The following is a 25849-nucleotide window of genomic DNA, read 5'->3' on the forward strand; positions in this document are numbered from 1 at the left end:
CCTATCCCGACGGCGTCAGACTCCGTCGGGGGCCTTGCCTTGCCGGCGCCAGGCCCTCCCGGGGGAATCTCTGACTTGCCATCCGCCGGTCCTGCCGTTGCCACTGCCTCTTCGTCGACCTCCCTCTGTGCCACCAGTGCGGCGCTGACAACTTGATTCGTCACCGCCAGATACAGCAGCAACGGCTCTTGCGGTTTAGGCGCCACCAGTACTGGTGTAGAAGAGAGGTATTTCTTCAGATCCTGCAGTGCTGCTTCGGCCTCCGGGGTCCACTCCATTGTGCCCGCCTTTTTCAAAATTTTGAAAAAGGGAAGGGCACGCTCGACAGACTTGAAGATGAATCGGCTCATGGAGGCAACGCAGCCAGTGAGCCGACGCACATCCTTGATCCGCTTGGGCACCTCAATCTGCTCGATAGCCGTGATCTTGTCTGGGTTTGCCTCGATCCCACGCTGCAACACAAAGAACCCGAGAAGTTTGCCGGACGGAACGCTGAAGACACACTTCTCAGGGTTCAGCTTGAGGTTGATCTTGCGCAGGTTGGCAAACGTCTCTTCTAAGTCTTATACAAGAGTTGCCTTGTCCTTGGTTTTGACCACTATGTCATCCATGTAAGCTTCCATATTTCTATGTAGCTGGGGCTCGAAACCAATTTGGACCGCCCTCGCGAACGTAGAGCCAGCACTCTTCAACCCGAAAGGCATCCGTAAAAAGCAATACGTACCACATGGGGTGAGGAATGATGTCTTCTCTTCGTCTTCTCTTGTCATGAAGATCTGGTGGTAGCCCGAGTAGGCGTGGAGGAATGATAACAGATCACACCCGCCCGTGGAGTCAACAATCTAGTCGATGCGCGGCAACGGGAAGGGGTCCTTAGGACAAGCCTTATTGATATCTGTGTAGTCAATACACAGCCTCCACTTCCCATTTGCCTTGCGCACCACCACCGGATTGGCCAACCACGTCGGATGGAGCACTCTCCTCACCAAGCCTGCTGCTTCCAACTTCCTGATCTCCTTTGTGATGAACTCCTACCGTTCCAAAGCTTGCTTCCTGACCTTCTTCTTAACGGGTCGCGCATGGGGGCAGACAGCAAGATGGTGCTCAATCACTTCCCTGGGAACGCCGGGGATGTCGGATGCTTGCCATGCAAACACATCGACATTCGCCCGCAGGAGAGTGACGAGCGCGCTTTCCTATTTGCTGTCAAGGGTGGAGCTTATGGTGAAAGCCCCTCCCGTGCCATCCTCCTTGACGGACACCTGCTTGGTCTCCGGTGGCGCAGCTCTGGATTTCTTGCTCTTGCCAGTGGAGCTCCCTGGCACATCCTCGACGGTAGCACAACACTCCGAAGAGGTGCGCTTGCTGGAGTGGGTGCGAGAGGTCTTGCCGGTCTTCTTCTTCCCTCCCGGGGCTTCAGCGGCAGGAACAAGTGCCTTGGCGGCAGCTGCTACAACCGCTTCCCGGTAGAGTAGGTCGGCGCAGATCAACGCATCCTTCTTGTCACAGGGAACGGTGATGATGGTCATCGGCCCAGGCATCTTTAGCGTGTTGTAGGCGTAATGCGACGCCGCCATAAACTTGGATAGTGCCAGGCGGCTGAGGATCCCATTGTAGGGCAAAGGGATCTCTGCTACATCGAAGACAATCCTCTTGATCCTGTAGTTCAACTCACCTCCAAACGTCACAGGCAGCGTGACTTTCCCCTTCGGTTGGCTCCTTCCCGGGTTGACCCCTTGAAACGTGCCCGTCTCCTCGAGGTCTCCGTCAGGAATTTGCAGCCTTTTGATCACCACGGGTGAGATCAAGTTCAGACCGGCCCCGCCGTCAACCAGCATCTTGTTCACCTTGAGGTTGCGTATCGTTGGTGAAACCAACAACGTCAAACACCCGACCGCAGTTGTGCGATCAGGGTGATCCTCGGCGTAAAAAATGATGGGCGTGCTGGACCACTTCAGTGGCTTCTGAGCGTCGAACGATGGCTCCACCGCTGTGATCTCACGCGCCCACTGCTTGAGCTGGCGGCGAGAAGTGTGCAGCGAGGCGCCACCATCGACGCACATGGCCTCCGTTGCCTTCTGAAACTCTTGCTCGCCGGACTCGTCGTCCTCGTCACGATCATCATCTTCTTGCTTCTTGTCGCGGCCCCAATCGGGCCTCTCTTCCTGGTTATCCTTGCCGCGGCGACCTCCTTGTCCGCCACGCTTCTTGCCGGATCCCTCGGCCCCATCCTAGCCCTTCTCCTTGTCCCGCCTCTCATAATCAGCTTTTTGCTTCTCAGCAAGCAGCTCGACTTGCCGGCAGTTCTGGAGATCGTGGCCCTTTGTGCGGTGGATCTTGCAGTATTGCTTGTCGGAGCCTCCTGGCTTGTCGGTAGCCGCCAATGCCCGGCGGGCGGTGCACCCAGCTATTTCCCTGTCGGGGTCGTCCGCCTTGGCCTTCTTGGCAGCACCGGTGTCCTCAGATCCCTCGATGGCAAGCACGGCCTTATCCTTGCGTTTCCTGTTGTGGCGCCGGCCCTTCTTTGTCGGGGCGGTGGTGTCTTCGTCCGTAGAGTCGGTTTCCGCGCCGGCGTCCTTGCCGGTGTACTTCCTTCCCTCTTCGGCCCGGGCGCATCTGTCGGCCATAACATAAAGCTCGGCCACATCCTTGACCTTGTTCATCGCCAGCTCTTCACGCATCTTGCGGTTGCGCACATTCTGATGGAACGCACTACTCACGGCGGCAGGATGAACATCTGGGATGTTGTATTGCACCTGGCTGAACCTTTGTATGTACTTGCGCAGGTTTTCACCTTCCTTCTGGGGAATGATATGCAAATCACTCGCCTGGCCATGAGCTTGGTGGCCTCCGGTGAAGGCACCAACGAACTCATGACACAAATCCGAACAAGAAGAAATGGAATCCGCCGGCAAGTGCATCAACCAAGACATGACATTGGGGTTCAGGGCCAACGGGAAGTAATTGGCAGGCACCTTGTCGTCGCGAGCCCCAGCGGCTTGCATCGCGATGGTGTGGATTCTGAGGAACTCCGACGGGTGGGTCTTGTTGTTGTACTTCTCGCCGACATCGGGCTTGAACGTACGGTGGGACAGCCACTAGAACTGCCGCAGCTCACGGGTGAAGGCCGGGCAACCCACCTCGTAAGGTAGGCCGCCGGATCCTCCCGGTGCTGGGTGGTCCATAGTGGGCCCCACCCGCCTATCTGACTGGTGGCGTGTATCATGTCGGCGCTCGATGGTGGTTCGAGCGTCTTCATGGGCTCGCTCCCAAAGGACATGGCGCTGGTCACGGTGGGTCCGTGGGTCGGACGACGCTACGGAGATATTATCACAAGCGTCGTCACGACAGACCGACACCCGCGGTGGCTGGCGAGGAGGAGGAGAGTGCACCGTGGCTGCAGCACCTTCGGCCCTTGCACCGCTGGTATGCGGTGGTTCGACAGAGCGCCGGCCTGAGGGCCCCGCTAGCTGTGGCTCGCCTTGGTTGGCGACGCCAACATGGCTCCGGATGGTGGCCCTCCAGTCATCGAGCTTTTCTGCAGTAGGAGGGAAGTCGAGGAGTAGCTGCACGCGCGCCAAAGCTTTTGCTGGCGTGGGTGGCGGCGAGAGCTGCGTGGACCGTGGCGCGCTTCGACTTCTAACCACGTTAGAAGGTGCTCTATCACAGTCCAGCGGCAGCGTGCCATTTTCGCCGGCACTTCGGCGGGCATGCTAGCCTCCTTCGTCTCGTAGATGATGCACATGACTCTTCCCACGGCGGCATCCGGGGTCTCCAGCGTGGTGGCGCTGCTCGTCGCGCGCTCCCTGGGAAGAGCGCGATGCGGGTGCCGGTGTGGGCATCCTGGAGGTTGCTGCGCCGCCCGTAGGGGGCACAGTGACACCCCTGGAGGGCCCCGCGCCTCCTGCGGGGGGCCCAGCCCCATCTTCGGATTTGGCGATGCGCGGCCCGTCGTCTGGCGCACGAACGATGCCGCTTGGTAGGCTCTGACTGCCAGGGCGATGCTGGTGTTCGCGGGCCGCGGCTCGGGTTCTGTCCGCAACCGGCCCGCTACTCGTCCGCACTGGCACGGGCCGTTCGGCTCCCGATGAGCCGATTGCCGTGATCGTCTTCTTCTTGGGAGCCATGGCGATGAAGAACTACTAGGCTAACTGCTAGATCAGATTCTCACGACTGCGCCCCCTACCTGGCACGCCAAAGATGTCAGGGAAACGACACCTATGGGATCACTGGAATCCCTTCTATGGTTGGCGGGCGCGGGGTTGTGAGAAGAGCAGGTTTGACAGGAAGCACACGGATCGTTTACCCAGGTTCAGGCCGCGAAGATGCGTAATACCCTAGTCCTGCTTTGGTGGATGTATTGAGCGTTCTTGTGTTCTTGAGCTAGCTACGGGGTGTAACTTGCCCAAAAGAGCCGAATCCCTCTCCTGGTCGCCTCGGTCCTCCTTTTATAGGCAAAAGGGGTCGCCACAGTGGCACATAGGAGGTGAAAGGTCTACAGTGCACGAGCTTATCGCCCGGCGTTACAGGACAAAGCGCATTAAATGCACTACTTAGGTGTCCATTAGCTTTATCGGGGACGGGAACGAGGCCCGTCCCGTCCGTCGCCGCCCCGCCTCGCATCGACACACGCCCGGGCCAGTGAAGCGTGCGGTGCCATGTAGGCAGACAGGATGCTGAGGTGGCACGGTGGTGGAGCCTTCACGAAGATCTGCATGCCACCACGCAGGTGCGTGCTGTGTCGGTGTAGAGGCCGCCCGTCGCCACACAGGCGCCTGCCTAGCTAGTTGAGCTAGCAGCTGCTTGGGAACGACGATGGAGTCTTGGCTGGTGTGGGCCTGGCTGGGGCCCTGCTGACACCCTCGGCAAGGGTCTTGCCGGGGGGCCCAGCAAGGGTCTTGCCGTGGACCTGCGGTCGTCCCCGACAAGGCGCTTGCCGGGGGTCTTGTGGGTTTCCTCGGCTATAATCCCGCCGAGGATCGCCGTCTTCTGGTCCTCATCTGATCTCATGTATCTATGATCTTAACAAAGATCTGCATGCCACCACAGAGGTGCCTCCCGAGCCCTGGGTCCAATGTAGTTGTTGGTGACGTTTGGAACCCTGGGGCTCAAGGGTGGCTCGCTCTGCCGGCGTCGGGCAATTTGCCCCGGCAAGCACCTCGCCGGGGCCGTGGAGGCCTCCCCGGCAAGGGTCTTGCCGGGGGAGTCCACCTCACCCTCTTGCTCTTATATGCTTCTGGTCTTGGTGTTGCTTTGTTTGCCTTGCGCTTCGGCTTCTCTCCGGCTTCCCTCCTCTGCCCTGCTAAGTGTGGTCGTGGCACGTGGCTCTGACTGCCCGTGCACAAGTAAAGGGGTCAAAAGGAGAGCCCCTACTTTTGTACACTGACAAGCAGCTAGGGGGGAATCATTTTTTCGCGAAATATGGTGGCTCGTCCGGTGGGTCCTAGCTGTCAGGTGGAGGAATCATTAGTTTCCGCGTAATAAGGAGGCATTTCCTTGTGTGCGGCCGTGGACCCAGCTGTCAGCCTCTCCACGTACAGTCCACTTGCAATGGTTGTCATTCATTGACTGTCGGTTCTATATCCGGCATATCTCGTAGTAGGGGTCCTAAGCTAGGCGTCTTGGAGCGATGGTAACATGGACACGGGATTTTTCCCAGGTTCGGGCCCTCTTGATGGAGGTAAAACCCTACATCCTGCTTTTGATTGTATTCATATGGGGTGTAGTACAAAGTACATGTATCTACCACGAGATTGTTCTAATGAATATTAGATGTTGTCTATTAACTAGCCTAACCTTGGTTTATATAACACACCAGAGGCCTAGGGTTTAGGATAGTCCTTTTCTTGTGTGCCAAGTCTTGAGGGATCTCCCTTGTATGCGGCATGGGCTGCCCGAAGTGTCCCATGAGTGAACCGCCATGGGGGTCATCGGCCCGATCCAGCTGGTCGGGAGACGACGTGGTGAGTACCCCCTAGTTTAGGACACCGTCAGTAGCCCCCTGAACCGGTCTTCATGTTGGGGATGCACCTCGATTCTTCTGAACTATTCTTCATCTTCGGTCGTCGGTCTTGAAAACCGATTCAACAAATCTTCCCATCTTTGATCTTGAGGATTTCCGAAGTGGATCCGAAGAGTTTACATGTTGACTATCCGAGGATCCCCTTTAAGTTATCGGCCTTTATCGATGCCTTGTTATTTTTACGCCCACCTCGGGTTTAAAGTGTTTCCCGTGCGGCGGTGTCTTCTCGCATCCGACCTCCAACGTCGGACTGCATTTGAGGTATCTTTTGCAGCCGAGCACCAATGCTCGACCGGTTCCCAGCTTCAATGCCAGAATGTATCCGAGCTCCATCGCCAGACTGTATCCGAGGTGTCATAGATTACCTCGGTCTTAAAAAGTTAAAAGGGTTCAAACGAGCTTAATGCCGGAGATGCCCTCTATGGAGCCAGCCACTTGCAACCGAGCTTTATGTCGGACTGCTTTCGAGGTATCGGATACAGTCGAGCACCAATGCCGGACTGTATCCGAGGTGGTGCACCACCTCGGCCATGGGCTGATTTTTGTGAATTTAATTCTGATTTGTGCAATGTATTCTCTGCCGAGATATATAACCAGTAGCCCTCCAGGTGTGTGTCGGCCAAAAATCCGAGATGCACATTAGAGGAGATAGTGATTGGCGGACAGGCCCTTGAGAGAGGGTTTTGAGAAGTCACCGTAATATATTAGGTTGATGCTGGATAAGTCCCAAATGGTACCTATTGTTGTTCGAAGACGCGTTTGTCCATAGTTCGGTCAAGCCGAACACTGAGCACTTTGAATTTTCTCTATTGAATAGGCAATACAGTAGCCCCCGAGACACTGGTCGGGTGGCAACACCAGATCAGGGGATCGATGTGCCCCTTTAATATTAGTAAATGATAAGCCCAAAACCAGTTGCCCCCGAGCCTTAATGTGGGCACAAGTGGCCGAATTAAGGATCGATATCCGGATTAAAATCACAATTTAAGTGGAATGACTCTGTGTATCCAAGTACTTCACATCATTAATGCTCGGATCCACATTGTACAAAACTTTGTTGACCGACCATCGGCTTCAACCTCCTCGGCTAGTAGCCGGGGAGTGTTTGTCCCACTTTATAAAGCCTTTATAATGGCAAAGTTTTACGACAAACAAGGCAATCCGGCCATACGGTTTTATAAACAAAGGTATGCGGAGAGAATGTACTATTTAACATAAGAATCATCTTCCAAAGAAAATAGTCCCCACTAGTAGAAAAAGGGGCTTTTGTCCCGGTTGGTAAGGCCCTTCAGTCCCGGTTTTTGAACCGGGACTAAAGGGTCGTTACTAATGCCTCTCCCCTTTAGTCCCGGTTCTTACACGAACTGGGACTAAAGGCCGCGGCCATGTGGAGCTCCACCTTTAGTCCCGGTTGGTAACACCACCAACCGGGACTAAAGGAAATTTTATGATTTTTTTTTTGAAATTTTTTGTTGAATTTGTTTTATTTTCAAATTTCTGAATTTTTTTAACCTCTAATCTCTAATCATCACCCTCATCACTGCTCAATTTATCCTCTAATCTCTAATCACCCCTCATCATTCCAAATCATCTAACTTCCCGAACGGTCACCCATCCTCCCACTCCACCAGCCTGAGCACGCTTAACTTCCGGGTTCTATTCTCCCTCGTTTCCAAGTCTGCACTTGTTGTTTTCCTGACAATAGTAAGATGTCAATCCTATTAACCCTCGGGAATTTTGCTTGATCATGAAGTGACACATTTCACTGTTTGAGTTTGAAACTATTGTTGTAAAAAACAATAATTATTTAGTAACACTAATATTTCTTGAATAATTAGTTTGACCATTGTTTGACCACACTTTGACCACAGTTTGACCAGATTTGACCAAAATTCAAAATAACTGAAATAATTATTTAGTAACACTAATGTTCTAGAATAATTAGTTTGACCACAGTTTGAATTTTTTTCGATTTTTTCCACTCTAGCTCTTAAAAGCCTCGTAACTTTTTTTCTATTAGGTTTTTGAGGATTTTGAAAATGTTTAACGGGGTTCCCCCGATTAAATTCGGATGTAACTTTTCGAGTAGATGATTTTTCATATAAAAAACTTTTTCATCCGAGTTCGTATGCAAAAGTTATGCCCATTTTACAAATTCCAGAGAGATTTTGCAAATCAACTCGAAATTCATATTTGTTAATTTTTCCAACAACTAGACCACATATCACATGGGAAACTTATTTTATTTTATTTTTGACATTTCCATCATTTTCTTTTGTTTTTTCTAAAACTGAAAAGGCGGTCCACAGGGGGGGGTAGAGTTTGACAATGGGACCTTTAGTACCGGTTCGTGCCATGAACCGGTACTAATGCCTCAAAGCCCATTAGTACCGGTTGGTGGCACCAACTGGGACTAAAGGTCTAACCTTTAGTCCCGGTTGGTGCCACCAACCGGGACTAATGGGCATCGCACCCTTTAGTCCCGGTACGTGACTGCACCGGGACTAAAGGGCCCAGGTGAACCGGGGCTAATGCCTTAGCCGCACGAACCGGGACGAATGCTCACATTAGTCCCGGTTCGTGACTGAACCGGGACTAATGTGAATACGGCCCTGTGACCAAAGCCCTGTTTTCTACTAGTGCCCGCTATCGATTCCTTTCTTTGGGTTGTCATGCCGACCATGATCGTGAAACCTCACCTCCGATCCATGCGGGAGAAAAATATTGAGGATTTAGTTTAGGGAAAGTTTCCAAACTATGTGGTCTTTAGCGAACCTAAATATTCATTTTCGTCGTTGCCGATCAATTATATCCTTTAAGATCACTAGCTTTCGGCTTCACCCAGTCTGAGGTACTAACTCGGATGACCCGGTAGTAACAATCACAGAGGTGCTCCCTTTACCACCTAGCCGAAAAATTGGGAACGTAGGAGTAAGCAGAGGAGCCAGGCAACCCAGCTTGGCCAAAATCTTAAGTCAAATTGATGCATATTTATGGCTTTATAACGATGATTACGGAAGGCAACCCTTGTATATTAAATACAAACGCCAATGATATGTTTATTTTGACTCTGTTGCGACCATTTATCACTTGAAAGTGGCCCATCGTTGGCTTCCACCCCCTTGTAGATGCTACGCAAGGTGTTTCCGTAATAACAAAACAACCCTTAGCCAACGTCTCGGTGCCCGAAGGAGCTTGTGTTAGCGGAAACAAGGCAATCAGATATGCGGGCTTTATAACATTCACTTAGTCATAGGAGCTTTAAACTGGGGAAGCTAGCTATGAGCCCCCGGTTAATGTTCGGCACTGATCAAAGTCTAGCCATTAACACTTCGGCCAATGTTATGAAAAGCCGATTGTTTAACACAGGGTAGTCGGTATCGATCTATAGTTTGACACCGTCATTGGATCACTGACCAGTTTACGCCTATTGTGACAGTCAGTTTTTGGATTTCTCCACTGAGGTGCTTAACCATTCTAGCTGGAAGCATGATCGCAGTGGTTCTCCCTTTGCACACCTAGCCGAACAAATCGAAACGTAGGAGGCAAGAACAAGAGCCGGGCAACCCAACTATTGACCGAAGACACAATTCGAAACCGATGCATATATATCATTATGTTGCGTGACACGCCGTTTCTAAAGATCAGGCAGCATCAGCAAGCAAGGAGCTGGCTTAAAAAGCTCCGGCCTGAGGGCTTTGTGTAAACGGTACAGCCCCAACGAGCACGCCGCGAGCGACATGGTACTGAGATTGTCCACACGCGAAACAATGAGCTTGATTACCTCTGTGGGGAGCGAATTCAAGCCACTCTTTCGGCGGACACTGCTCGGTTATGCCATTGTTAGTGCTTGGGTTTCGGAAGAGGGGGGAGGCTCCTTAGCGGGGATGGAAGATTGGATGATTATGTGCGGACAAAGATGGAGAAGGGAATATGTGCTACGGGAAGTGGACAGGTGATGATGACTACAACACGCCGCTTGACTTACGAGACACATACCAGCAGCGTAGGGTCATATCGATGCCAGACAACTTGCTTGAGTGACCACATTACTGGTACGCCCTACAGTACCTACTACTATGCCCTAACTTGCTTGAGTAGAGTAGTAGTGGAGTAGACTCTGCTCTACCACTAGCACCGGAGGAGTAGTATATTCTAATCTAAAATATTTACAAACTTCAATGCCCGAGCGTGGAACGACTACGAAGCGCCATTGGTGCTAACTCCAATCCCCAGCAAACGTTCGCTGGGACATGGCAGTTGCAAACGCCCGTGACGCAGGTACAGTATGTGTGTAACCGTGGCGGTTTTGTCAAATACTATGGCTTAAAAACAGGCCACCGTCGGATGGAAATCAGACGGTTACATGGGATTCGCCAGGATTGAGCTCGTGGCGAACAATCGCTAGATATCATTACTAAAAAAAGGCTAAAACACCCGGGGCTATAACTTGCATCGGCTGACCACTAACAATGATACTAACATACTGCTAGTCATGTACACTGTACTGACAGTGGAACCCATAGAGTACTTAGAATACAAGATTAAGGATGCAATTAACTTTTTATTGAGGATGAATCATACACGCAATTAACTCAAATGGACTGGACGTGACTCTATTGTTATCCACGGCAACCGGCAAATTTCCTCCCGCGGGCCAGAGTAGGTTTCTTGGTTCGCATGCGGGTTTAACAGAGGCGTTTGATGGAGGCGAGGAGGCGTGTTCAGCCCGGCGTGCAGGGGGCGGTGCAGTACTATTCGATTTGACAGCTACTAGTATATTATAAAAAAGAAACAAGAGTAGTATCGATAGAGATAAGAGTAGGGATAGAGACTAGGGAGGAGCACCATCTACTGCTTCGTGTGCTACTCCTGCACTCCATTCGGCGGCCGCAACGTCCCCTACAGCCACTCCCTCCTGCGCTCCATTCGGCAGGCGCTGTTGAAATTTGGGGAGCGCGCTCGTGCGACTGCTGGCAGCAACGACTTCACCGATGACGACTTCTTCCCCGACCTCGGCAACCTCTTCCTCAACAACATGGGCGACAACCTCAACGCCAACGGTACTGCTCCTGTCGCACCGTATGTGTTTCTATCCTTCCTGTTCGAAATCATGGTAGAATTCATATTTCTAGTCTGTGTCCTAGATTCGATCTGTTCATCTACTATGCTAGTCCACATGATTAGTTTAATCTCTGTTATAGCCTTCATGATTTATTTTGTGCTTATTCGCACTAAATCTCGTAGTAACTTGTTCATATATTGAACTGGCGCACCGTACCCTACAACCACTCCTATTTCATGGACGGCCTGGTCGAAGCCTCCAAGGAGCCCTTCGTCTACTGCTATGAGTGCCCGATGCTGTTTTGGGGCTTGCCGGCGGACCTATGTCATCAACTCATGCAGGCGTCCGTCTATCACTACTGGCCCGTGACAAAGAACATCAAGTACGAGACATGCTACCCATTCGCCGTGCCGGAGTCGCTGGTGGATCACCGCCGCCTGCTAGTCTCAGAGGAGGACGGTAGCCTCTTCCTCTTGATCGTGGGCACCTGCGAGGCCCGCGCAGGCTGCCGCCCCGTCTCTTTAGTGTGCATCAGGGGCGACGCCGCTGACGCTGACACTGGCACGAGGCCGATGTATGGGTGCGTGCTCTCTGTTACTGCCCCTCAGAGGTACGTGGGCACCCACACCAACTCCATGACGCTGACTAGGACTGTGCCGAGCTGGGACCTTCCCGCCGATGTGGACATGGAAGACGCATGGTATGATCCCCCCCTACATGATGAACGGGGACTCCAAGGAGGTTCACCTGGACATATGCATTACCAAGTTAAATGATGATCATTAGTCTTCGCTCAATGTAATCCGCTGTCTAAGCATGTGGAGACTTCTTATTTATATAGTATAGAACCTTCCATGCATGATCTTGCTCTATTAGAGTATCGCGCTTGAATAAAAGTTTATCCATTTATGGTTTAGTCTAGAATCTTCCATGTATGCTTTTGCTCCATTAGAGTTCTCGCTTTCCATTTATGAGATTAAGTAAGAATTTTCACTACAGTACTGGTGAAAGACTTATGATGAACCATTTCTTACATCTCCTCTGCCCCCTTCCAAGTCATCCTAATTTAATCCCTCCATCTAGGTGTATAAGAGCATGGTTAATACTTAATAGTATAGCCAACTGTTGACTATAAGAAAGTGCCATGTCATGTGTAGACAACATGTATAACAACCGATACTCAAAAAATAATTCTTAAAGATCATTTCTTGCAAAGCACAATAAGTGTTATTTCTTCACAAGTTTTGGATGCAGGTTGAACAGTTGAACGCTTTTGTTTGCAAAAGATACTTTGTATCTATTTCACCCAGATGTTTGTGAGCTCTAGAGATGAAATAATATCCGAAGAAACTTATCGATACCCGTTACACATGAGATGACCCCCACATCCTTTGTCAAAATAAACAACTCCCTGATCAATGCATTTCACTATTCCGTGGAATGCACGGGCACCTTACTCTAGATTAGTACGACCAAAAATTTAACTAACATTGTATATAGTACGATAAATGCTCATGCATGTCACCTAAAATTATATCATTGAAAACTATGTTCAAATACGAATCCAATGATATAGTTTGTGTTGACATGCACTAACATTTTGTCAGTTAAATGTTCAGTCAAAGTCAATGGGGGACTAATAAACCACGACCGATGTAGTACTAGTGTAGAGGGTCAACGCTGCACGGGAGTCTCACCCCGCTCGTGGCGCGGAAGTAAACCGTCATATCACAAAACCCCCCCACTCCTAGTAATAAGTCGCCTGGTAAAATAAACGGACAAGCAACCATCACACCCCTCCATCTTTTTTGCATTTCATCTCTCTGCATATACGTTCTCCGGTTCATCTCACACACTCGATCCCTAGCTACTACTCCTAGTATCCCTAGCTACTACTCCTAGGGCCAGTTCTTTTGGCGGCTTAAAAAATAAGCTGTCTCTTCCCCAACTTTTCCCATAAGACTAGTCACAGTGGAGAGCAACATTAAGGCGCCTCACTCATTTATTTGGGCTTCTAAACTACTAGTACCTCTGTCCTGTTTTATTCGTCACGATTGTAATTTGTGCTAAATTTTGACAAAAGATTTAACTGATAAAATGTTAGTGCATGTGACATGCACAAACATTTCATTAGTTAAATTTATGGTGAAATTTGACACAGATTACAATGGGGACCAATAAATCAGGACGGAGGTAGTAGTTATGGGATTACTAATCTAGAAGCCTAAAAGGACTGGCCCCTAGTACTCCTAGTAGTAGTACTCAAGTTGGAATTCCAATTGCACGGCACAACTTGTTAGGCAAAAATTTCGATACAGGGTGTAGGAAGCGGTTTGGGAATTTGCATGCCTTCCCGACCAGTGAGATACTCCGTACAAAGTATGATAGAGAAATAACCACAGAGAAGGAAGCTAAAAGTAAACAATCAAACGAGCATTTTTGCATTTGTTTTGCATTGAATCGTTTCACAAGCTTGACTAGTGTTGTTTTTCTACTTTTAGAAAAACCGCATCGTAATGTTAAAACGTGCATTTGCACGTACATAAGTAATAGTAGTACTCTCTCCGTCTAGGTGTATAAGTCTTCCCTCCTTCTTGGTCATGGTGCACAACCAAAGATGACTTATTCACCTGGACGGAGGGAGTAGCACAGTCTGCAAGCATATATAGAGAGAGACATGTAGTGCGATAGTATATAGTAAAGTTTGTGCTATATGCACGTACTTACAAAATGCATACAGATATACAAGGTTTCCAAACTTTTCCTTTTACATACTTAATTAAGGACGCTAATAATTCCTGAACAATCGGGATTTATCGTTTGCGTCCCAAAACTAATGAGACCGCCTTGTGAAACTAAATTATATTCCTAATAAAAGCCACGACGCTCGCAGGAGCGCTTGCGGCGCGCCACGAGTGCCCTTGTGCGCGGCCGTTTCCCAGCGCGCCGACACAGTGCCTGCTCCTCAGCCTCGCAACTCGCGAGGTGCCGATTGGCGGCTTGCCGGCGGGCGAGCGCGATCTCACCGGTGTGGTGATCCGGCCCCAATAGGTACTCCTCCTTGCTGGAAGCGTGCACCCGGTCCATGTACCGCCAAGCGTAGATGAGGCGCATGGGCTCGGCTGCACTCAGGGCTTTGGCATGAGCGTCCTCCGCCACCCTCACGACCCTCGCACGAGCCTTCTGCCAAAGAGCCAATTGCCCGACTCTCTCGGACGCGACATAGACCTGCCAGGCAGCTTGCCCCGCGGCGCGCTTCTCTTCCTTGGCCTTCTTCCCCGCCTCTATTTTCGCGCACTCTACAGGCAAAGCCTCCCACAAGGCGACATCCATTTCTTTTGAAAGCTCCTCAAGGCTGGGGGGCTCGGCGGGCGGCGCGGCGTTCTCCTCGTAGGGGGGAGCCGACGCATCCTCTGATGCACGTGCTGGCGAGATTGGGAATGCCGACGCGTCCACCTCGACGCGTCGCGTCGAGGAGCGGAACACCGATGCGTCCTCTGCGGCTAGTGGCGGCGAGGAACGGAACGACGACGTGTGACCATCCGCGCGGGGCATTGAGGGGTGCCTAGGGCTTGGGAGGGGCGATGCCATGGTGGTCGACGTGAGAGGGAGGGGGAGGAGATAGCGATGAACATGAGCGTTCTTACAAATGCCGTGGGAGGTCCAGTATTTATAGCGAGCAATAGCACACCTACGTAAGATATGGACTGAGCTTCACTGACTTAACTGCAGGTCCAGTTGCGTCACTAACATGTGGGGCCAAATGCCTGTTGGGCCCACATGTCAGTGACCCAATGCATCTGTTGTTACGTAACTGAAGCAGCGTCCCATAAGATATGTTGCGTGATTAGTGTAACACCTACCTGGGCATATTTGTTGGAGTAAATTACGGGGGAGGGAAGGTGTGGAAATATTGCTGGTCATAACGGATTGGACGAGTGCGGGGGGAGGAGAGTCATGCATGCAGATTTTTCCACACGGGGTGGAGTGGTGGGATTGCCGGAGGGAGAAGGAGAGTCAAGCAGGCATTCATATTTCAAGGTGGACTAAATTATTGAATGCGATGATTAAGGCTGGCCATAGTGGTGGTAATGTGGTATCTTACTAGCTGGTATCATGCACACGGGGATAGCAAACATGCTTATGTGACAAAGAATTAAAGAACAGAGGGGGGTTAGAGTAACATAGGTAGATACCGTATCATGTTAAATACTATGCTACTTTGTGTCATACATGGCACTATAAGGTAGTCCCGTATCATACACTAGTATCGTGCACATGATACTAGTATATGATACTTTCTACTATGAGTAGCCTAAAGAGAATATTGACTAATCTCTACTCTCTATTTCGACTCTTATCTCTATTTTCTACTCTATATATTTATTACTCCTATAAAAATTTCAGTTGGTGGTGATGGTGTGTCTACCTCTGGAAAACATGAGCCGTTCGATCTACTTAGAACCAACGGCTGAGATGTGTGTGCATAGAGACATGGCCTTGCCACCGGAGGTAGCAGATATTTACCCACCTATGCCATTGTATAAAATACAGAACTACTCATTCCAGCCTCACTTCCTTTCTGGTTCATCTCCTTGCATTCTTGCCGGCAGCGGCAAAGGTTCCTGAAGATGGAGTCGAGACTCTAGAAACCACTGCAAAAACTATTCCACCGCCTCTATCTTGGTAAGAGTAGGTGAAATTTTTGAATCGGGCCCTTTAAACTAGAAGGGAGTAATAGCTAACCTTGTTGTGATGACTAGATAGGACATGGCACGTTCCTGGACGGAGGAACAATCTCCATTGTGCATTTAAGTTTTGTCTGAAGTCAATGTACCTCTACTTTGACCAAACTTGTAGAAAAATGTATCAACATTCAGAATGTCTAATCAATATTTTTATACTCATTATAAAACGTAGTTTCATAAAATATATATTTGGTATTGTAGATATTGATATTTTTAGTGTAAATTTGGTCAAAAACTTTGGAAACTTCGACTTGACACAAATCTTACGCGGAGTAAAAAGGACCAGAGGGAGTATCATGCATGCGGAGTAGGTAAAAAAATTGCTCTTTTATAGCCGGTCGAAGTCTCAAAGGGCGTGACCGTGTGAGGGAGGCGAAGGTCATGTGAGGCGCGACGGTTGATGGAATTAAGTGAACTTACATCCACGCGCCGGCATAGCGTGCGAACACGCAGAAGCTATACCGTCAGGCCTACGATATGGGTCTAGTAGACATGACATCTAGTGGGTCCCGCATAGTACTCAAGAACTCTTTGGGGGCTTGCAGCCATTTATCCAGCGGGCAAGCTAACAACCCCATGCCGTTCGCACGCCCTACTCGTCCCCGTCTTCTACCTTACAATAGTTTGCTCCCAGTCATCCCGTCCTTTCACATTACACCAGTTCAACTTCTCCTAACCCTCCTCCAAAATCCATGGCCTCCCAAATCTCCATGGTCGCCACTGAGTACCAGGCTAGATCCATCACCGGCGATGAGTTCATCGACATCTACATCCGTGGATCCGTGACGGTGAAAGCATGCCTTGCTCGCTTCCTACGCATGTTCAACAGTTCAAAGGATGAGTGGGTCGTTGGGCTAGATGTTGAGTACACCACAGTCTTGGAAAGTGAGAAGATTCTAAAGGAGGCAGAGGAGAAGAAGCCCACCGTGATCCAGGTTTGCGTACATAACGTGTGCTTGGTCTACCACATATGCCATGCCAGCGTTGAGTGCCAGGATTTTAGGAACTTCCTCAATGACGAAAGAGTGAAATTCGTTACTGTAGACTTTAGGAACGACGGGGATGTCCTGGGTCGGATAGGCCTTGTTGTAGGCCAGCCCTTCGATCTCCAGAAGGCAAGCCAGGTGTACTCCTCTCAGCCTTCAATGCTGACCTGGCAGCAACCATGATTGATCCTTCGTACGCTCAACTGAAGAAACCTCACCACGAGTTTCATCATGCATGGGAGTCGAAGACAATAGATGAAGATCACATCCTGTACGAAGAAATGGATGCCGACCTTTGTTTAAATATCTACAAGGGTTGGATGAAGAAGCAGAGCCCAATGTCCGGTTCAAGCAAAGAAGCATCGTCGAAGAGGAAGAGGAAGAGGGACGAGGAAGAAGTCGAGGACGTGGACTCAGACTTCGAGTAATGTGGCAGTGCCGTCGCTCATGCTGGTTCTACTGCAGTGTCAAGCGGACTAGTTGCTTAGTTTTATTTCAGGGGTGTGTTGTGCTGAGCCCCCAGTAGAACTATGTTTATGTTCTTTTCTATTATTTGAACTCTTTAGTACGGACAGTATAGTATGTCTTACTATTGTTCTTCTTGTAGTTGGTACTACTGCTCGTATCTTCGTGTTCCTACTATACTTAATACGTTCGTACTAGTAGTATAATTTGGGTGAGTCAATTTGTGAAAGAAGTTCAACGGAGCGAAGGAAGAAGACGATAGAGAAGCTACCGCGGTATCTATATTAGGGTGGCAGGGTGCCCATGATCTATATTATGAGTGTTGGGTGTGGATTGCAATTCGCCAGAAAAATGGATTGTGCCCGGGATTAAACGGATGGCGGGGGTGGGGGAGCATGGCAGTGGCAGGCGGTTCAGGGGAGGGCGGGGCAGCGGCGGCAGGCGGTTAGGCATGTGGCGGGCTAGCGGCTCGATGCCAGAGAGAGAAGATGAATAGTGCACCAATTTCAAAGATTGAAGAAGCCCTTCTGGCCATCCATGTAGCATCCAACGACTCACAAGAGTGGACTGACCCAAATTGCTCCTTCAGATTGCAGGATCCACGTGGCATTCAAGGTCTCGAAGGTAGATTCCGCGTCCGCATACGGTTTGCGGGCTCGCCGTGGCCACGACCGGCTTCCGCCGCGACAGCCACCATGCGCGCCTCCTCGGCGCAGGCGGAGACGAAAATGACACGCTAGCTCCTCCTCGCCGGTGTGCTGGAGCACGCGCTCGTCCTCCTATTCGTACGCTGGGTGCATAGACGCGGCTCCACCAGCTGCTCGCGTGCTTGGTAGCGCGGCGGCATCGCGAGGAGGGACTGCAGACGGCGTGAGCGGGCGAGCCTTCGGCTTCATGGCACAGGGATGGCGGCGACACGGCGGTGATGGGCGAGAAATGGTTGGCCGAAGCAGGCGGGCGCCGGCATGCGCAACGGCAGTGGCGGCATATTGATGAGTGCGCGTATGGGAGCTTAGTTTAGTTTTATATAGGGTTGGTGAAACTTAAAAGAAAACCGTACTAGTACACGTAAACATTAGACCGAGGCAGTGCTTATATTAGTTACCACAGCCACGATACAGAATCCTGTGCAAGCGCGTGAACTGCGGCCGCGCGGTCGATTGAACGGTGCATCACCGTGTCACGCTCAAAGGACATGCACCAAACCTTTTTGTGTGTGTGAAAACAATCCCTGAATATTACTCAACTTTTTTCCTGAAAAAGTTCTTCACGCTACAATATTTCCATATATTTTAATCTAGCTTCAGTTCTTGTTTATTTGGATTTGGACATTTTAGGTGCGCCCTCTTTTTTTAATACTGATTTTGTGTGTGTGACCGAGAGAGAACGTGTGTATGTGTCCATATGTGTGTTGTGGCGGAAGGGCAATGTGGAGACGGTGTGCGTGTGATAGAGACATAGAGAGGTGTGAATGTGCAAATGATCATGCATGAGTGAGACATAGAGAGATGCCGATACGTTGTGTATATATGAGAGAACGGTCTTCTATTTGTACTTGTGTGTGTGCGAGAGAGAGAGAGAGAGAGAGAGAGAGAGAGAGAGAGAGAGAGAGAGAGAGAAGAGGATCCGTAACACAACAACCATCTCTCACGATTCGTCCGTCCCTTGCACGATCGCATGTAACACATGCATCAACGCACACATTTTGACACCCTCATCCGGCCCCTGCCCACCTCAAGGCCCGCACATCGCTCTCTATCTCGCACGCGCAATCTCTTCGTGAAAACCCTATTTAGCATGTAGCATTCCATCACATACACACACATTTCACTCCATAGGTTCGATTTCTCGCAATATCTGACACACACACACACACTGCACACGCACTCCCCCTCCCCCGAGCACACAATTCATCCCCATCCAAGTTTATATAGTGACCACTCTCACTTGTGCTTCTCTACACCCCAGCATGCACACCACCTCAATCTTCAAACAGGGCATCGAGGAGATCGAAGACGGCGACCACACAGCACTGGAGAATGCGGGGTCATTTGGATGCAGGATGATGTGACGACGGATGACTGACTCCTCCCCCCCCCACTCTCTCTCTCTCATGCAGTCCATCTTTAAGTCATACCGAACCATTTTTTAATTTTCTCACGAAACCCCCTGACATTTTAGGTAATCAACCCACCGTCCATATTTAAGTCATACGAATCGTTTTTTTGTGTTTTAACAAAAAAAACCCGACCTTTCGGTTAATCAATCTGTAGTTTATCTAAAACGAAATTATCCATATCTTTTAAACCGTAACTCCGATTTTAACATATTATATATGAAATTTGATTAGAAAAATGTATAGAATCTAAATGTGCTATTACTTGTAGCAGTTAAATATTTCTAAACTATTAATTTGGGTGCAAACTTAATCTATAATCCATGGTCCATTTTTCTTTCACACTGGCGGCGATCCAAATTGCAAATAAACACACATTAAAACATATTAAGAGGAAAAAAACATTGATAACCATGCATGCACAACTCTAGAAAACCTCGCAGCAAAAAACAACATTTTTCTCAACTTATTCTGAGCGATTGGGTGCGTGCATGCGTGCGAGCACGCGCGCGCGCGTGTGTGCGTGTGTGTGTGAGAGAGAGAGACGCCTTAGGACTGACCACATTCAACTACGTTTTCGTTGTGTAAGCAATGAGACCGCCGTCGGGAACACAAATGTGATGCCATTTTAAAATAAAAAACGTCTACCTATCAGGGTCTCGAGTCGTGGTTATTGGGTTAAGAGCGTGTGTTTTTTTTTCTGTCCCGTTGCAACGCATGGGCTCTTTTGCTAGTTCACTACAAACTAAGAAAACAAATGTGTACTCCCTCCGTTTTTATTTAAGTCCGCGTATTAACATTGGTCAAAGTCAAGTTTTGTAAACTCTCAAAAAGTTTATAACAAAAAATATTAACATACAATAACAAATAAATACCATTAGATTCATTATTGAATGTACTTTCACATCATTCATATTTTTTATAGTAAATGTTTATATTTTTTTTTATAAACTTGGTCAAACTTTAGGAAGTTTGACTTTGGTCAAACCTAATATGCAGAGTTAATAAAAACGGAGGGAGTACTAGTAGTTACTAGTACTACAAACTACTAGTACTACACGCTAGTTGCTTAGCCCAATCACCCAACACGCCACACGGGGAGTTCAGTGTCACAAAATTTTCAGGTCGACAGGAAAATCTCCCGCGACCCTGATTCGAGCAGTGCGAAGTTACCATCATAGCCTTCGGAACAAGCCTACGGATGATGCTTGGTAGGTGGCTGTTTTGGTAACTTCAGGTACACCCTACCCAGTCAACCCCACCCCGGCACCCAGAGTAGTACACCTAAATACTCCCCATTTTCTATCCCCACCGCAAAACAGACTTCCCCATGGCACCGCAGCCTTCGTGCTCCTCCCCTTCTACATCGGCGCACTCTTCCACCGCAGCGCATCTGCCTGATCGACAACCTCGTACGCTGCACTGGAGCTGGTCCACCGTCATTGTCGTACATGGAGCCTCTTCCCCGGCACCGTCTTCCATGGTCTCGGATCAGCTTCCCGGAAGCCGACACCAAGCGCAGAAGCACCACCGTCGTGGACAATGAACTGACTCCCATTGCCGACCATCATGCACAGAGGCGGCCACGACCATCGTACTACTCCTCGATTTGTAATGTGTGTATTGAATCTCTTAGTAGTACGTGTGCAGTTCCAATTTTGTTCATACCTACCCTTCAAATTTCCTGGTTGCTATTGTTCCCGTAAAAGTAATTGGTTATAGCCTCCATTGTCCAACAGAATATCAGCTTGTAATTATGCGTCGCTCCTATATCTCGATGTGCTTGGGTAGGTTCTTTATCTGCAACCAGTAGTGTGGCAAATGATGGAAAGTTCTTTAGAACTAGCAAGAAGCCCATGCGTTGCATGGAACATCAAGATGAATTTGTATGAGTAGTTTATCTTGTGGGAGAAAAGGATGAACGAGGGAGCCTTATTTACAAATGTGGAGAGGGGTGTGGGTATCTTTACGCAAAATTGCCATAGTTTCCTTCCTCTCCGTCTGATATAAATCGGACGACCTATATTGCAGGATGTCAGGCACACAATCATCACCACCTCTATTTTTTAAAAGACTTGAGAAGTAGAGATATATATTAAATATAAAATAAATATAGCAATAGAGAAGAGAGTAGAGATAGCCGGGTTGTCGGGAAAGGATCGTGCACGGGAAAAAGCGGTCGGGCGCGCGGCGTCCGACGTGCTTTATAAAATCCAACGCCCTCCCACCGCTCTATGCCTTGCCACTGCTCTCTCCCCGCTCTGTGCCTCGCCACCACTCTCTCCCTGCTCTATGCATGGCCACCACTCTCTCCCCGCTCTGCGCCTTGCCACCGCTCTCTCCCCGCTCTTTCTCACCTCGCTGTCGCCGCGCCACCATGCCGCCTCGTCGCCGGCAAACTTGGGGATACTGCGGCATCAGCGCGCGGCCCTCCTGTGGCTTCTCCGCCGGGATCCGATTCCGCGGGATGCGCCTCGGCCTCGGCAATTTCGACACCACCCACGAGGCCGCCCGCGCATACGACGCAGCGGCATGGCGCCTCCGGTGGCCTCATAAAACATTGAACTTCCCCAACGTGCCGACGCGGGAGCGGGCGGAGGAGCTCGCGCCTCTGCCATGGCTTTTCACCAACGAGAATCATCGCGACAATTGGAGGCGGGAGCACCGTCTCGGCATCGCCGAGATGGACGAGGAAGCCATGGCGCTGTGGCGCCAATGCTTCCCGCAGGACATCATCAACGAGCGTGAGTTCTACGTGCAAAGGAGGGCGGAGATGGAGAAGAGGAGGGCGAAGCGAGCCGCCTATCGCGAGGACAAGCGTACTGTCACGCCCAATATGCGATACTATCCAAAAGGGACTCGAAGGTCCCACCAAGGATAGAACCGCATATTGAAACGCTTTTGCAAGGTGGATATCATTACATCAACATTGCATAATATTTGGGGATACATACAAGGCATACAAATGCCGCAAGAATACATCAACACATCATACGTAAGATCAACATCCCACTACGGATGAAACATAAACAGAAACTCAAACGACATCCACCCTGCTAGCCCAGGCTGCCGACCTGGAACCTATCCCCTGATCGAAGAAGAAGCAGAAGAAGAACTCCAAAACAAGACATCGCTCTCGCGTCATGATCATCGTAAAACCTGTACCTGCAACTGGTGGTGTAGTAATCTGTGAGCCACGAGGACTCAGCAATCCCATTACCATGGGTATCAAGACTAGCAAAGCTTAATGGGAAAGGAAGGGTTAAAGATGGTGAGGTTGCAGTAGCGACTAAGCAATGTATGGTGGCTAACTTACGCAAATAAGAGCGAGAAGAGAAGCAAAGGAACGGTCGTGAACTAGCAATGATCAAGAAGTGATCCTGAACTCGTACTTACGGCAAACATAACCCAGAAACCGTGTTCACTTCCCGGACTCCACCGAGAAGAGACCATCACGGCTACACACGCGGTTGATGCGTTTTAATTAAGGTCAAGTGTTAAGTTCTCTACAACCGGATATTAACAAATTCCCATCTGCCACATAACCGCGGGCACGGCTTCCGAAAGATAATACCCTGCAGGGGTGTCCCAACTTAGCCCATGATAAGCTCTCACGGTCAACGAAGGATATTCCTTCTCCCGGGAAGACCCGATCAGTCTCGGAATCCCGGTTACAAGACATTTCGACAATGGTAAAACAAAACCAGCAAAGCCGCCCGATGCGCCGACATCCCGATAGGAGCTGCACATGTCTCGTTCTCAGGGCAACACCGGATGAGACATCCTACAAGTAAAACCAGACCTCGAGTTTCCACGAGGTGGCCCCGCAATCTACTCAGTTCGGACCAACACTTAGAGAAGCACTGGCCCGGGGGGGTTAAAATAAGATGACCCTCGAGAGAGCGACTCCCTAGGGAAAAGAAATAGGCTGGACAAATGGTAAAACCAAGGTTGGGCCTTGCTGGAAGAGTTTTATTCAAAGCGAACTGTCAAGGGGGTCCCATAAATCACCCAACCGTGTAAGGAACGCAAAATCCGGGAACATAACACCGGTATGACGGAAACTAGGGCGGCAAGAGTGGAACAAAACACCAGGCATAAGGCCGAGCCTTCCACCCTTTACCAAATATATAGATGCATTAATAAAATAAAAGATATTGTGATATCCCAACATAAACATAATCCAACATGGAGCAATCTTCATCTTCACCTGCAACTAACAACGCTATAAGAGGGGCTGAGCAAAGCGGTAACATAGCCAAACAACGGTTTGCTAGGAAGGGTGTCAAAGGTTAGAGGTTCATGGCAATTTGGGAGGCTTGAGGAACAAGTGAATAGGTAGCGCAGCAAAGCGATAGAACGAAGCAACTAGCATAGCAATGATAGTAATGAGATCCAAGGTGACGGTCATCTTGCCTGAAATCCCGCTAGGAAGAAGAACGAATCCATGAAGAAGATGAAGCCACGAAGACGAACGAATCCTCACGATCGCAATTACACGGGAACTATCGAGAAGAAGCACACAACAAGGTAAACACACCACACAAGAACAAGGCATGATGCTCAACCAAGAATGATGCATGACCAGACTATATGACGCTACTCGTGACAAGAGAGGATGCATACAAGAACAACACATCAAGGCAAGTTTAAATGAGGCCGGAAACAACATATAACAATTCCGGTAAGTCCTCATATGCAAATTTCAAAATTGGTCCAGAACTGAACAAGCATTAAGTTGAAGTTGTTAAACAGCAAGTTAAATAGCACCATGATGATCTACACGAAATTCTAGTCAAGTTACATATAAAGTTCATTAGATTCGGAGCTACGGCCTAGAAGATATGAGCAAAACAAGCATGGCATTGATGCAAAATGCATACAAACATCAAGCAAACACCTCAAAACAAGGATGCAACATGATAATATGAGACTACATGCAAAACTAAGCAAGTTTCATATGGAGCATGCTCAAAACGGAGCAACGGTGCAACACATACACTCCAAACAAGACATAGCAACAATCTGGCCAAAACAGCAACTAGGCATATAGCAATCATCAAAACAATATGCTACAGCAACTCAACATGAAAAACAAAAGGCATGGACATGAAGTACAGGTAAAGCACAACAAAACATGAACACTGAGCTACCTCCAGAAATCACTAGAACATGCTCAAAAGGACATGACAAGATTGCAAATAATAACAGGTTCAGACTTAGCAGAAATACTGGACATGACAGAAATAACATCAGGTAGCAATGTTCAGGGCACGAAATCAACATGCTACAGGAACTTAACATGCCAAAGCAAGGCATGGAATGAATCTACTCAAGGCATATAACAAATGTCCCTTACTGACCATAAGCCAAAAAGGACCAGAAGATATGATGGCAAGCATGTAAACATAGCAAGTTTCATGTAAACTTAGCAGAAAACAGAGCATGGCAGAAATATTAATATGTAGGCCTCTTTGTGAGCTTGATGCACTCACTACAGAGCAATGCATGACAAACCAAGCATACCTACAGCAAGATGGCATGTTTATCAAGCTAACCATGGCAAGAGAAATAGCATAGCATGTATGGATCAACAACAATAAGCTTGGCAAAATTGCGTATCATGTTAAGAATCTGCCAGAAATATTTTATAGCAAAAGTAGAGCAAGATTGAGTCATTCTATGGCACCCCATAATTGCAAACAAAGACAGGAATGGATCAATTACAACTATAGCTACAAAACATCCTTACTGAACATCTCCAAAATATGCATGGATATCTCTGTAACATCAAGTTAACATGGCAACAAAATTACAGCAGACAAGGACCTAGAGAAATCACTAAGTCTCTGAAATCAGAAACATTACGGGACCTACTTTGCATGCTTGTGCTAGTGACCATAGAGATCACACAAATACATGGCATATACCCTTGGAAAGATGGCATAGCATACTTCAAAACACATGTAGAGCTCATGCTCAAACGATGTACAGAATAAATGATAAAAAAAATGACAAATCTCCAAGTTCTGTTAAGAACCAGAGAATAACAGCAACTAGCCCTCTCCCAACAGAGATTTGGGCATCAATATGACCTCTAATGAACATGGTGCAATTGAGAAAAATGAAGAGCATCAGGAGACGAACAATTCTACATATTGCACGCGCGAATCGGAGCTACATGCAAGAAGTTATCGCAACTCGAACAGGAGCACATGCTGAAGAAGTTTAGGGACTTGGAGAAAAGAGGGGGGTCGAGGAAAGTCAACGCCGTACCAGATCTCGATCGGGCCGGCTCCTCGAGCTCGGGCGCTCGCCGGCGGGAGGAGAAAGGAGGAGGGAGGCGGCTTTCGTCGGCGGGGAAGGAGGAGGCGAGGCGTCACCGGCGGCGGCGGAGATGGCGGTCGGCGGCGGGGCGACACATGGCGGCGGGGCCGGTCGCCGGCG

Source organism: Triticum aestivum, chromosome 4D, assembly GCF_018294505.1.
Source record: "Triticum aestivum cultivar Chinese Spring chromosome 4D, IWGSC CS RefSeq v2.1, whole genome shotgun sequence".
Taxonomy (NCBI): domain Eukaryota; kingdom Viridiplantae; phylum Streptophyta; class Magnoliopsida; order Poales; family Poaceae; genus Triticum; species Triticum aestivum.